This window comes from Canis aureus, chromosome 35, assembly GCF_053574225.1.
Source record: "Canis aureus isolate CA01 chromosome 35, VMU_Caureus_v.1.0, whole genome shotgun sequence".
In the NCBI taxonomy this organism is placed as follows: Eukaryota; Metazoa; Chordata; class Mammalia; order Carnivora; family Canidae; genus Canis; species Canis aureus.
The window spans coordinates 16,401,670-16,416,406 of record NC_135645.1 but is presented as its reverse complement, the minus strand read 5'-3'; the positions used below and the strand labels follow the sequence as shown (position 1 = coordinate 16,416,406).

The 14,737-nt window shown below is 35.3% G+C and overlaps 1 protein-coding gene across 1 annotated transcript in view; it reads left to right on the top strand.

Annotated features, from left to right (window-relative positions):
- Positions 1 to 14,737, top strand: part of LOC144305530 (uncharacterized) — a 355,637-nt gene that overhangs the window by 119,828 nt on the left and 221,072 nt on the right. The window contains exon 3 of the mRNA XM_077884436.1: positions 8,962 to 9,104. The gene's annotated coding sequence lies outside the window, so the exon portion shown is untranslated. The remainder of the gene's footprint in view (positions 1 to 8,961; positions 9,105 to 14,737) is intronic.

The following is a 14,737-nucleotide window of genomic DNA, read 5'->3' as shown; positions in this document are numbered from 1 at the left end:
GGAAGAAAGGTCTCACCAGAAATCAGCCCTGCCAGCACCTTGATTCTAGACTTCCAGCCTCCAGAACTAGAAGCAAATTCATTTCTTTTGTTTAACCCATCCAACCTTCAATATTGTAATGACAGCTCAAGCTAGCTGATGCAAGCTAGCTGATGCTCAAGCTAGCTGATGCAAAACCTGTATCAGATAGACATATCCAACCTTGCTTTACCTTTATATTATGACTAAATCTTATGTTACTCAACTATGTATCAACATTTAAAACAATCATATACAATAATAATTTCTGAAATATTTCATATTCATTTGATTGTCAGGGAATGTGATATTCTTGGAAAGTTATATTCCATTCACCCTATTTATCCTAATGAAACCAGTTAATGTAAACACCAAGAGAAATCTATGGATAAAGAGGTAACATGTTAGCATCTTGCTTTGCAGTAAATGGGGTACTAGAAAGAAAGAGGGTTTACAAATAGATTAGAGCCTCGGTGTCCATCGAAAGATGAATGGATAAAGAAGATATGGTTTATGTATACAATGGAATATTACTCAGCCATTAGAAATGACAAATACCCACCATTTGCTTCAACGTGGATGGAACTGGAGGGTATTATGCTGAGTGAAATAAGTCAATCGGAGAAGGACAAACATTATATGGTCTCATTCATTTGGGGAATATAAATAATAGTGAAAGGGAATAGAAAGGAAGGGAGAAGAAATGGGTAGGAAATATCAGAAAGGGAGACAGAACATGAAGACTCCTAACTCTGGGAAACGAACTAGGGGTGGTGGAAGGGGAGGAGGGCGAGGGGTGGGGGTGAATGGGTGACGGGCACTGAGAGGGGCACTTGACAGGATGAGCACTGGGTGTTATTCTGTATGTTGGCAAATTGAACACCAATAAAAAATAAGTTTATTATTAAAAAAAAATAGATTAGAGCCTTGCTACTCAGTGTGTGGCCCCACCTATCAGTGACATCAGCATCACCTTGAAGTCAGATAGAGATGCAGAATCTTGGGGCACTTGGATGGCTCAGTCGATTGGGCATCTGACTCTTGATTTTGGCTTAGATCATGATCTTAGGGTTGTAAGATAGATCCCCAAATTGTGCTCTGTGCTCAGTGTCAAGTCTGCTGGAGATTTTTTTCTCTCCCTCTCCCTCCCCCAACTCTGTCTCTAAAATAAATAAATAAATAAAATCTTTAAAAAAAAGAAAAAAGAAAAGAAAAGCAGAATCTTAGGGTGTATTCCAAACCTACTGAATCATGACTATGAATTATTACTTCACATCTGTTAGTATGGTTATTATGGCTATTATCAAAAAGACAAGAGATAACAAGTGTTGGTGATGATGTGGAGAAAAGGGAACCATTGTGCACTGTTGGTGGGAATGTTAATTGGTACAGCCACTACAGAAAACAATATAGAAGTTCCTCAGAAAATAAAAAATAGAGTTATATGATCAGCAATCCCATTTTGGGGTATATATCTGAAGAAAATGAAATCACAGTAGCCAAAATATGGAAGCAACTTAAGTGTCCATCAATGGACACACTTTATCTATCCACATCAACATATAAAAAAAGATGTGGTATACACATACAAACACTAGGGGGTATCACTTCAGCCATTAAAAAAATACTGTGATTTGCAACAACTTGGATCTATGGGCATTATGATAAATGAAATAAATCAGATGAAGTAAAATATTGTATGATTATACTTACATGTGGTATCAAAAAAAAACAAACTCATAGAAACAGAATGTAGAATGGTGGTTGTCAGTGACTGGAGGGTGGGATAATGGGACGATGTTGGTCAAAGGGTACAAACTTCTAGTTATAAGATAAGTAACTTCTGGGGATCAATTATACAACATGGTGACTGAATTAACGATACTATATTATATACTTAAAAGTTGTTAAGATAGTGAATCTTTAATGTTCTCATCACAGAAAAACTGAAATTATGTGAGGTAATCAATTTGTCAACTAGTATATTACTGTGGTAATTGTTCTGCAGTATATATGTGTATCAAATTATCACATTGTACACCTTAAATGTATGCAATATTGTATGTCAATTATTATCGACATAAATCCTTGATGAATCTGGGGGAAAAGTTTACTGCAAAGCTACCATAATTAAGATAACTGTGACACTGGCCAAGGATAGACATACACTCAATGAAATAGAACTGAAACTCCAAAAGAAACTTTTATATTTGTGATCAATTTGGACAGAGGTGCCAAGGCAATTCAATAAAGAAGAAAAAAAGTTTTTTCAGTCAAGGGCCCTGAGATTACTACTATCCACATTTAAAAGAATAAAGTTATATCCCTTCCTCACACCATACCCAAAAACAACTTAAAATGTATTATAGAGGTATGTATGAATTAAAACCATAAAACCTTTAGAAGAAAATATAGGAATAAACCATGTGACTTTGGCTTAGGCAAATCCTTTTTAGATACTGCAAGTGACATTAGAAGAAAATACAAAATAGGACTTCTTCAAATTTAAAGTTTTATGTTTCAAAGGATACCATCAAGAAAGTGAAAATATATACTATATAATGGAGAAAATATTTATAAATAACATCTAATAAGAGATTTGTAGGTGTGAACTATATAATGATCTCTTACAAGTCAAATAGGAAAATAATTCATTGTAAAACTGGGCCAAGGATCTGAATAGATATTTATCCCAAGAAGATATACAGATGCCTAATAGGCACATGAAAAGATGCTCAACATTATTAGCCGTTGGAGAAATGCATGCCAAAGCCATAGTGAGATACCTTCGTCACGCTCATTAGGATAGCTATAATAATGGTAATAAATGTTGGCTGGGATGTAGCTAGATAAGCTGGAACTTTTAAACACTGCTCATAGTGATGTAAAATGGTGTAGCCACTTTGGAAAACAATCTTTCAGTTCCTCAAAAGGTTAAACATAGATTTACCATAAGCCCAGCAAATTTCATCATACAACCCAGCAATTTCATCTGTAGGGCAAATACCCCAAAGAAATGAAAATCTGTGTTTACTTGCAAATCTGTGTTTACTTCAGAAATGGACTACAGATACTCATTGCAGGGATCCCTGAGTGGCTCAGCGGGTTTAGCCTGCCTTTAGCCCGGGGCGTGATCCTGGAGTCCGAGGATCAAGTCCCACGGCGTGCTCCCTGTATGGAGCCTGCTTCTCCCTCTGCCTGTGTCTCTGCCTCTCTCTCTCTCCCTCTCTTGCTCTCTCTCTGTCTCTGTGTCTCTCGTGAATAAATAAATAAAATCTTAAAAAACAAAACAAAACAAATACTCATAGCATTATTTATAGTAGACAAAAGTAGAACCAACCCACATGTCCAACTGATGAACGGTTAAATAAAATGAGGTATATTCATACAATGAAATATTATTCAGCAGTATAAAGGAATGAAGTACTTACACCTACTGCAAGATAGATGGACCTTGAAGACATTATGCTAAATGAAAGAAGCTACTCACAAAAATACTACTACTGTATATGACATGTCCTTAATAGACAAACCTATAGGGTCAGAAAGATTCATTGTGGCCAAACATTGAGTATTTCTGGGAAAAAAATGGGAAGTGACTATTAACTGGTACAAGATTTTTTTTAGGAGGATAAATACATTCTAAAAATATTTCTGGGAAGAAATGGGAAGTGACTATTAATTGTACAAGATTTATTTTTAGAGGGATGAAGATATTCTAAAAATAATTGTGGTTTCACAAACGTGTGAATATAATTTAAAAAATTGAAATGCACACTTTAAATGGATGAATTAAATGCTATATTAATCATATTTCCATAAAAGTATTATGTTAAACAAATTCCCAGTATTATATTTCTTCATTTCAGACGAACAAAAAATTCTACTTGGGGATTGTAAAAGCCAGGATTTTATAAAAAAAATTTTGTGATCTGTCAAGTGTGTTTTACTTACTTTTATTTTTGTTTTTGCTGTAAGCTATTCAATTGTAGACTAAACATGAAATTGTCCCTGACTTCTTTGTATCTCTAACTTATTACTTACACTATTTATTATTGGTCTAGGGCAGTTACATTAGGGCATTACTCTTGGCTATGAAAAAGGTAGAATTAAGAGCTAAAATACTTTCTAGAACCATCATTAAAATTTTCATTAAAGTAGAAAATGAGAAATACATAATTTGACAAACTCAAAGAGGGAAATATTATGGAATCTATAAATTGGGGTCAAAGAAACCACAGGAGCATCTTGAAATTGAAATAGCAATGTTATGTCTTAAATTTATAGAATTTCATAGAAAACTTTAGCTCTAATTTTGGTGCATCCACGAAGTATAACAACAACAACAAAAATCTATCTATATCTTACAAATTGATTGGCCCCCTGGAAGAAATAACAATGAGGAGGCCACTCAGAGTGCAGGTTTTTTATTTCCTTCTTTAAGTAATGCCTCTGTTATCCTTTAGTATGTCATTGTATCCGAAGAATACAGTTCTTGTCAGGTATGGCAGGCTGAGTCAATTGGAATTTCAAATCCATCAGTGCTGTCTAATTTTAAATAAATTTTTTAAGATTTTATTTATTTATTTATTTATTTATTTATTTATTTATTTATTTGAGAGAGAGAGAACATGAGCAGGGGGAGAGGGAGAAGCAGGCTCACCACTGAGCAGAGAGCCTGATGCAGGGCTCGGTCCCAGGATTCTGGAATTGTGACCTGAGTGAAAGACAGATGCTTAACCGAGCTGCCCAGGCGGCCCTCTTTTTAAATTTTTTAAACAACGCTCTGCCACCTGAAGGACAGGGCTCAAGTTTATGTTTCAGATTTTTCAGTGTGTTGGACCAGTTCAGAATCCAAAGCAAGACACTAAGAATAAGACTTTAGCCATTTGCCTAGTTCCACATGGCATAAATACATTATTTGAATTAGCCAAAAGAAATAAGCAATCTGACAAATCAGTAAAGAAATAAATAAGACATACTGTGCTAACAAACACAGTACCCTTGTCCAAAATGCTGGAGCTTTGGTAGCCTGGAGTTTGTTATATTCCATTTATAGGATGCTATTTTTCTTCAGCAAAAAGGTCTCACACTGTAAGGTTGTTTAGTGAGTACTAATTTCCGCAGGTGGGGGATCAAGCATATCATGACTGATAATCTGAATCCCTGTATACCATTGCTCCATTGTGTTACAATATGCTTATTGATCAGTGGTGTCTAGCTAGCTACTGGATTGCTTTTCTGTTGTTATCAGGTAGCAAATTTCAGGTATCTCACTAATAAGATGTGTGTGTCTGTTTACATCAATGTTCAACATCTAGTTATCCTTAGCTTTATGAATACAAAATTCAGTTCTGAGTTTTTAATTCACCTGGGGAGAATTCTAAATTATAAAATGTCATTTGGATATGTGTTGCTACTTTATCCTAGAATAACCAAGGCATTATCTAGGTTTCACCCTGTTTCCTTTCAGTTATCTTTATATGCAAGCAGTTCTAGACTGCTAGCATATTAGAACCCTTCCACCCCCAAGTAAAGATAGTGTTTTCTCACCTCCGGCCTCATAGGAGTGCATGAACTTTCACATGTATGCACCTATTCTAGCTTATATTTAGGAAAGATAATTTTATCTCAGAGAGGGTATTTTATAAGGATTTTTTAAATGAAAGAAAGTAAAAAAAGTCAGTGACACTTATTAACTTATAAGGTTAATCAAGTGTTAGACTGGGTCTGGGGAAGGGGGTAGGCAAACACTGCAGTTTACACATGGATAACCCTTCATTGCTATTTCTTTTAGTTTCTACCTGGAAAGGGCTCTGGAATTTATGTCATTGTGGTAAGACTGTGAAGAGAAGGACATTTAATGGGACAAAGACTTGGGTTTGAATTACAGCTCTGTCTTTAACTGGTTTTGTTGGTCATTTCGTAGAACCTCTCTAAACTCAATTTCCTCTTCTCATCCTAGTTACTGCACAGTATGGGATTGAAGATGAAATGGCACAGCCCAGGTTTAGGTTTTTACATTTACGTTTACACAGCAAATGTAAAAAGTGCTCCATAGTGTGTTTCTTCCCTCTGTGTTTCTGTGCAGTCTTCAAGGCATCCTCTCACGTCACTTTTCCCTCCATAGACAAAAGTAGAGGCAGTGACAGGTGTTTTCACTCTTGCTACAGGGAAGAGTGTCCAGGGCAGTTCACAGAACAAATGTGAGTGCCATGGTTGAAGAACACTTACGTTCCTGGCTCCCACTAGCAGCAGTTTCTTCTTACTCTTCTCCAAGTAACATTTTAGCTGAGTCATAGTGAGCTATTTCTCTGATCAATTTATGCAGTAAATGTTTGTATTGGAGTTAGAGGGATGTGGCTGGCACACTGAGCTCTGAAACGTTGTTAGCAAGTAAGGTGCACAACATTTTTGTTGTGGTGTTTTATTTTCTTTGCTTTCCCTTAAGATTCCTAGAAAGACAATGTAATGCCCATACATAAGAATACGCATATTCACATGTATATATGCCATTTTATTTTAGTTAAACGCATAGAGACTGACATAAGCTGCTGTAAATTATCATGGTTTTGCACACCATTTTGTGTCCATCAGAAGCTGACTTAAACCAACTGAGAATTCTCTGGGGTCTTTAATCCTGTTGCTAACCCATTGCCATCTACCTCCTCCCATCCTAATGATTGCTCTACAGTTCCCTGAGAAACTAACACACTAGCCCTCCTTCCCTCTGACATCTTTCTGTAACACTTGCTGGCTCTTTCTACTCTTGGTCCCTGAATGTAGGCATCCTATTACAGACTTTTAGCATACTCCTAAAAAGTCTTGTCTTGGGACGCCTGGGTGGCTCAGTGGTTGAGCATCTGCCTTTGGATCAGGGCGTGATCCCAGGATCCGGGATCAAGTCCCACATCGAACTCCTTTGCAGGGAGCCTGCTTCTCCCTCTGCCTGTGTCTCTAGCTTTCTCTCTGTCATGAATGAATAAATAAAATCTAAAAAAAATGACTATAAAATTAAAAAGTCTTACAAATTTCTAATGCCTCGCCCACTTATTTGAGTCTTAAGTTATACCCATACTCCTAATTGTTATACCTATATCCTTCCTGCTTGCAGGGCATTTCACATTTTTTAAATATAAAACCAAGCTCATCTCATTGCAATGCCCTCCTAATTTCTAGTCTATTTCTTTCCGGTAACAAGCACTCACAAAAATGTCTGTTTTTTTTTTCTTTTTTTAACAGCACTAGCCCGTTCCTGAAAACCTTGGAGGCTTGTGTTAGAGTGATTCTGTCTGTCATAACCAATTTTTAAGTCTTACTTCAAATACCTTCCTAGGATTAAAAGTTCAGTACCTGAATTTTTAAGACTAAATTACCATATTTACCTCTTCTTGGACTTTCTGTTCATTCTAATCTATTTAGCAATTAGCCACAGAACTCATTCTGTTTTCTTTTTTTTTTTTTTTTTTTTTAATATGCTGTTTAAAGGGGTGGTGGAAAGGGAGGTGGACGGGGGGTTGGGGTGACTGGGTGACGGGTACTGAGGGGGGCACTTGACAGGATGAGCACTGGGTTTTATGCTATATGTTGGCAAATTGAATTCCAATAAAAAAAAATAAAACAAAATGTTGGATGTCAACTAGCGTCCATGGCAAAGTGCAAGAATGAAGCTCCATTAATTTCTGCTGCTGAGAAGTTAACAATGTTGCCTGCCCTTTTACAATCCCAGACAACCTTCCATTTCCTAAACTATGCTCCAGGTTCTTGAAGTTTACCTGTGAGAATATTCCAGAGACTCATTTCTCTCTTATTGCAACACTTACCATTACAATGGACCACCACTACTTGATGTAACCTGTATTCTCTTTCTTCCAACGGAAGAGCCTTGAACACACACACACACACACACACACACACAAATAAATAAGCTGCTTGATATTGTCACACTTTTTACATACCTGTTCTCCAGAACTGAAGGACTCCAAACTACTATATGGCATTGTTAATAATCTAATGCACCAAGGTTCCTGAAATCTGATGACACCCTGCTTCCAGAACAGGGCATTTACAGCTATTTCTCACACATTGAAGATAGACATCACCTTTCTTTATTTTCTTGAGTTAGACTAGTCTCAAGGTATAATTAATTAAATAATAAGCTTCATTGATGCTGGGTGATTTAGTGACTAAATTTAATGTGGTGATTAGTTAGATATTTTATGCATTTTACATTCTAGTAACTTTGAAACATTTTCTCGGATTTTGTATATCTTACGTACTAATCAGTAAGTATCAACGGTTATACCTAGTTTATCTTATTTATCCTGTGTAGTTTATCCTTTTGACATGTCTAACAGAGAATTGGTCCTGCAACTTGAGATAAAATTATCAAAGCAATAGTTTGCCAGTTTGTCTTTTTGAGAGTTGGGTTTTTGCTCAATTCCTAATGAGAATTAACACAACCTGCTGCTGCTTTTTTTAAATCACTAGCATTTTTCTCAGTGCCTGACATACAATAGGAACTCCATCAAAATTTGTTGAATAAGTGAATAAATGAATGAAGAAACTCAAATTCAATTAAAATATTCAGAGTAAGCATAACTGATGTTATTCAACAAATTACTTTAACAATACGGTAATTTTCTCACTTCAGGTTGAGTTTCTGGGGTTTAATTCAGTTGGAAAGAGAGAAATTATATTTACTTGAGAATAAATGTTAGTAGGAACTTGCTGTCATTAGTTTCACAAAAACATCTAAGGGTAATGTCCCTAGTATTTTAAGGATTGTGTCTTCATAGCACTGGCCATTAGAATTAACTACACAGCCTCTAAGTGGTGGGTATCATGTTGGCTTTTAAAGTTAAAATAGTCATCTTTATGGAGGAATTTTCTTCTAACTTGCAGTGGTATTCCTCACTGTTTTGTTTTGTTTTGTTTTTAAAGATTTTATGTATTCATGAGAGTCACAGAGAGGCAGAGACATAGAGAAGTAAGCTTCCTGTGGGGAGCCCAATGTGGGACCCCATTCCAGGACCCCGGGATCATGAGCTGAGCAGAAGCAGACTTTCAACCACCAAGCCACCCAGGTACCCCTGTTCCTCACTGTTATTAATTCCAATGCTGAGAATTACACCCAGTTTAGTTCTGAGCCACTGGTTGTACTATATGCAATATTCTCTCCTAATTGTCCCACTGAATTGCAAAGCATATCTTGATCAAGACAGCAGTTACTTCAAGTAGTACTCGTATCTATAGATTTCATTTTGTACATATCCCTAGCATTTGAAGTGTGTCAATTCAAATCTCACATACTGATATCTACATTAGTCACACTCCTCTTTTTACTCCAATTTATTAAACACCTATCTGAAAATAAAAAAAACACTAGTGAAAATGAGTGGGGAATATCAGAGAGGGTGACAGAACATGAGAGACTCCTAACTCTGGGAAACAAACAAGGGGTAGTGGAAGAGGAGGTGGGCAGGGGGATGGGGTAACTGGGTGATGGGCACTGGGGGAGGCACTGACGGGATGAGCACTGGGTGTTATGCTATATGTGGGCAAATCAAACTCCAATAAAAAAAAAACACTAGTGAGAAGAAATGAGGTACCGTTTTACATATAACTATAGAATTAATTTCATTTCCTCAATATTTGGAACCAATACATGAGGTAAAGTTATGGAAACTATGTAACCACCTGTGCCTATATTTGGGAAGTTAATTTGAATTGGAGTTGTCCAATTTTTCTGGGAAAGTAAGTTGTTCTGAATTCTATTTTCTCTTCAGGGATCCCTGGGTGGCGCAGCGGTTTGGCGCCTGCCTTTGGCCCAGGGCGCGATCCTGGAGACCCGGGATCGAATCCCACGTCGGGCTCCCGGTGCATGGAGCCTGCTTCTCCCTCTGCCTGTGTCTCTGTGCCCCTCTCTCTCTCTCTGTGACTATCATAAATAAATAAAAAAATTAAAAAAAAAAAATCTTGTTCCTTTTGTCCCCTACATGGACCTGATGTGTGTCATTTTTATTTTATTTTTATTCTCACCTAATATATACAGTAATTATGGTCTTCCTCTGTAAGTGGTTTTGTTTTTTTGTGGGGTTTGTGTGTGTGTGTGTGTGTGTGTGTGTGTGTGTGTTTTCCAGTTTAGGATTTTTTTTTTGGAGGTAGGTGCTCTTCTCTGGTAATGATATCAAAAGGGCTTCTAAATTTAAGATTCTCCAATACTTTATTATCCTATTTCACCCATTCTTATGAGAACAAATTCTTCATCTTTGTAGTCAATAATTAGGTTCCATTTTGTCAAGGGCCTACCATTTGCCCTTTGATTCATATGCACTCTTTCATTTAATCTGAGGATGCCTAATTTAATAAATGAGTAAAAAGCAAGGCTCAGGAAAACTGTAAAACTTGTCTTGGGTAAGACAGCCAGATTCTCCCAGGTCTGATTCCAAAATCTCCTGCCTTTTATATTATCGCAAGCATCTCATAATGCTTACAGATATATACAGTTCTTAAATGTTTGACAAGACTCTGCCAAGTTTAATAAGTTTGACTTATTAACTCTTGGGAAAGATAAATATTTAAAATATATATTGAGTTTATTTAGTATTTTTGATCTTTTGATGTGTTTTACCATGTAGTTGAAATATGGTGGCCATTACCCATGAATAGTTGGCCTTGGTCATGCAGAATGTCTGGGAAATGAACAGAATTAACTATCAGAATGTCATCAGTAAATACAGCTCTTAGGAAATGGCAGTACTGTTAGGAGCATCCAAGGACTATTTAGTAATCCTGACCCGCCCCCCCCCCCCCCCACTCCCCGGCCCCAAAGGAAATTGAGTGTAATTGTCTTAGTCTAAGTAAAGAATCTTCATTATTTAGAGGATGTTTTGGCCCATCAGGATTCTTGGAAGATTCTGTTGCTGGTGAGAAAGTTTGTGAACTCATTCTGTCCTGTTACTCAGTAAGTAAATACAAAGCAATTATTTTCATCCCAAGTGAGATTGATTTGTACTATGTGATCATGAATCTTTCTCAGACAATAAAATAAGAACCCTATTAACTTTCACACTTTTGTCTGGAAACTCAGTTGAGTTCTAGAGATCCCTTTTCAGACTTAGTAAGCTGTTGAACCTTATACTTCTGTGAATAAAAATGACAAGACTGATGTGTTTCAAAGAATGTTGTCAGAGCGTGAAGATATATGAGTCTCTGCACGTTTGCATGTAGGGGTGTGTGTGTGTGTGTGCGCACGCGTGCACATATAATGTGCCCTCTCTTCTTTAAAACATGTCAGGAAATATTAGTCATTTTTAATATATGCAAGAACAAGAAAATCCTAGCTGAAAGGAATATTTTTATTTTAATTTTTCAGAAAGGTAAAGCAAGTGTCTGAAAATTGAGCCTGTAATACAATTAATTGCTTTTTCCAACAGAATTACAGCATAATTACTGAAGGGCCTTAATATATTTTATACTGTTCTGTTAGGACTTTATAATATTTTTTATTCTTTAGAGGATTTTACTACAATGAACTCAGAACGGGGGTCATAGTTCACACATTTGATAAAAAAAAGTACAGAATATTAAATGGAAAATGCTTGCAACTAACTACATGCCACAGAATATTGCAGTACTACCCTAAACCCTTACTTTGGTTATGCTAATTCATCACCTAGGCCATCCAAGATTCGATTAGATAAATAATTCAGTAATGTACACCACAAAACTACCTACTCCCATGAGAAAGTGTTTATTTTTAGTTACAGGTTCATAGAATCTTTTTGATCTTTTTATTCCCTAGCCTTTTTAGTAGAAGCAAAATGAATAACATATCTATCCTGTCTAAAAATATGTAGTTGAATAGAGGTGTAGTTAGTATTAAAATACAGTTGATTATGTATATCAAGTAAAACGTACTTCAAAGAGCTTTTTGCCATCCACCAAAAGAGAAAATGTCATTATAAGGAATTAGTTATATTTAAGTAAAAGCTTTCCGGAAAAATTTAAAATACTAATGATGAAAAAATTAAATACCTGTATTTCAACACTCGGTTTCTTTTCTAAAAAGTCAATCTCTGCTTGCTGTCCTATATATCTAAATTGGACTGGTTCAATTTGGACTGTTTATGGTGGAATTTTTAAACTTAAGCATGAGTAAAAGGCTGTATCAACATTTGTCATGCCAGAAAATTTATGACTCAGACTTGTGGAGATTATTAAGCTTTGGGCTGACATTTTCTGCTTTTGGAAATCTACATCTCCTTTGTTTTGTAGTGAGTGCAACTGTGTGACATAAATTCCAGTTTATTCTCACATTCTAGAAGCTTTCTGTTCATTAACTCTTTAATAATGGAGACATCTCTCATCTATATTCCCATATCTAGTGCTCAGCTTATATTGTTTCGATAATTTCTATGGAATCCGAAGTAGGTTGAGATTATTTTCAGTTATATGTACAAACATTCTACCATTTTGACACAACTCATTTTATACTGTTAAAACTATATGTAACTATTGCTCATATCTTCAAATTTGTCCAAAAAATGATTCCTTTACTGTTTTTATGAAATAACACAACACAAATTGTATGTTCAGCTTTTAAGGGATAATAAATAACGTATGAGGTGTCACTACTTACCTTCAATATCCATTGGTGATGCCCACCTTTCATTCTAGAGTTGGTTACTGTGCTGACATTTCTAATTATCCTTCCCTCATATTTCTTTATAATTTTACTTACATAGATGTATTAGGTATTTGCAAATTTAGAACAGTGTATTTTTTTATACGGTGACCATTTATTTATCTCCAGTGTGTTTTTATTTTTTTGTAAAGCTCATCTTTAAGGTTTTTATTTAGCTATACCAACTTAAGCTTGCTCTAGGGATTTTCCTTTGTGTATGTTTACCTTTTTTCTTCATCTCTCTTTGCTCTTGTTGTAGGTGTACCTCTTATGTATGGCATGTGACTGGATTTTGTTATTTATTTATTTATGAATTTATTAATTCATGAGAGAGAGAGAGAGAGAGAGAGGCAGAGACACAGGCAGAAGGAGAAGAAGGCTCCATGCAGGGAGCCCAATGTGGGACTCAATCCTGAGATTCCAGGATCACGCCCTGGACTGAAGGCAGACGCTCAATCGCTGAGTCATGCAGGCATCCCAAAATTTAAGTTTATTTAGTTTGATACTGATACACTTGGATTGTTCTGCTATCATATCATCCTGTTTTGTTCTGCTCATTCATTCTTTCCTCTGTCCCTTCCTCCCTCCTTTCTTTGTCTTTTCTTTCTTTTGCCAAGCTTTTTCAATATTCATTAACCCCTTACTGTCTTGCCTTCTTTTGGATTGACTTCTGAATTATATTTAATTTTGCTTCTTTGTTCCTCCAATGCTTTGGAAGTTATGTAGTTGATTTCTATTCTCTTAGTGATTACTTTAGAAATTTCAACAGGTTTATTTAACTTAACATTAGACATAGTTAATCTATATTTATAAAATAAGATTCTCGTTAAGATTCTGGAATCAAATGGTGTGGCTGATTTCATGACTTTAAAAAATATACTGCTAAATTGTCATCACAAAAGTTGTATGCCTGTATTCTGCTATTGGCAGTCCATAAATGTACTTTTTTCATGTCTAAGACTAATGTTGAGTATTGTGATTATTTATTTTTATTTATTTATTTATTTATGTTTATGCTAATTTGGTTGTATGAAGTTGTTCTTTACTGTTGATACCTTTTATACATTGCCTAAGATCTTGCTGAGTGAGTTCTTTTTTTCCAATTTAGCTATTCAATTATCAAATATTATGTGCTCATTTTAAAGTGAATCATTTATTTGAGGCTAGTAGTTTTTAGTGTCTATGCAGCAGTCTCAAGTTTGTTGGTTAATTTATCTCAAAAATTTTCTACGTCACCATGATGACACTTTTATTACAGAATCTACTAAACATGTATTTGTTTATGTGTCTTTCTCTTCCCTAGACTGGGCAATATTCTATTCAAATCTCTACTGACAATACCGAAAAGGATGTTCTTAAGCATGGTCCTAAATGTCAGATATAGTAGTCCTTTTCTTTGAACTGCCAACACTATTTTTGAGTGCTAGAAATTTTGCCATATTACATTTCAGAGATGGTTTCAAAGATGGCAAAAGTGGATATGTTTAGTCAATTTACCCTATTTAACTTGAAGTTGACTGCTTCAATTTAAATGTTTGTTACCTATTACTTTATTGAATCAATTTGAGTGAAGATGGAAGAACATTCATTGTTCATATTCCTCCCATCCCCTGATTTTTTCTATAATAGTTTCTTTTTAAATGTTCATTTCTATTAAATTAAATCATATATAAAAGGAATTCATACCAAATAGCAGCTACTATACTAAATATTAGGAATTAAAGTTTAATTAAGATATTGTCCTATATGTCATCATAATTTTTGTAGTTCTTTTTGGAAATGTCTATTTCCATCTAGTTGCTTCATTGATTTATTAGTATGTGACTATATAGTGGTACTGGGATGGGTTCACTTTTGATATTTATGTATATATATTTGTACATGGGTATTTTTTCTTTCCATTTATTTTATTTTATTTTATTTTATTTTATTTTAGTTTTATTGAGGATTCATTGATATATACAGCTGTAAAATATGTAAAGTGTAGATCATAGTGATTTGATTACATATACAGTATGAAAAAATTTCCCC